We start from the raw sequence: 664 nt of genomic DNA, 5'->3' as shown, positions 1-664 counted from the left end.
CAAATCCTCCACTCTAGCGGTGTATAGGGCTGAATGGTTGTCGTCATCATATACCTTACTTTAAAAAACTTACTACTTTCTTTTCAGAAACTTACCATTGACTCGCTGTTAGGAATGAAAAGAAGTAAAAAATATTCCTAAAAGTTAATAACACATACCAGATATAATAGTCAGTAAGGCTTGATCATTCTTTTCGCAAGCTATCAAAAAAACCCAACGCCCCACCGAAGCCGGCAGGGCCGAAGCCCCTCAATCCAGAGCCCCGCCTCCACCACCACCCTTTGGGATATTCTGGGCGGACCCTAACCGCACACCACAAAAGCGCGCAGAGGCAGAATCAATGGTATCCGCACGCGTTTCTTTTTCTTTTTCTTTTCGGTCTCTGCTGGGTTACGAATTTTTTTCGAACGCACAACGTTTCCGCGCAGGCCCTGTCACACGCACATCCCCTTCGACCACGCTTTTGAGTTTGCTTTTATGTAGAAAAACCATTTACTTTTGCCAAAGCCCCTTCTAATTCCATGAGGCTTTTTTGGGTGGTTCCTCTGGGGTGGGCGGACCCTGTTTTCTTCGCCCATGATGCGCTGCAAAAACAATTTTTTTTTTCTTTAAAAGCTTGAGAACAACCCGATCAATAAAAAACACGGGCGACTTTTTTTTTTTA

The sequence above is a fragment of the Trypanosoma theileri genome, assembly GCF_002087225.1.
Source record: "Trypanosoma theileri isolate Edinburgh chromosome Unknown TM35_Tth_5_V1, whole genome shotgun sequence".
NCBI classification, from domain to species: Eukaryota; Euglenozoa; class Kinetoplastea; order Trypanosomatida; family Trypanosomatidae; genus Trypanosoma; species Trypanosoma theileri.
The sequence above is the reverse complement of the archived record's forward strand: the minus strand, read 5'-3'. Positions refer to the sequence as shown.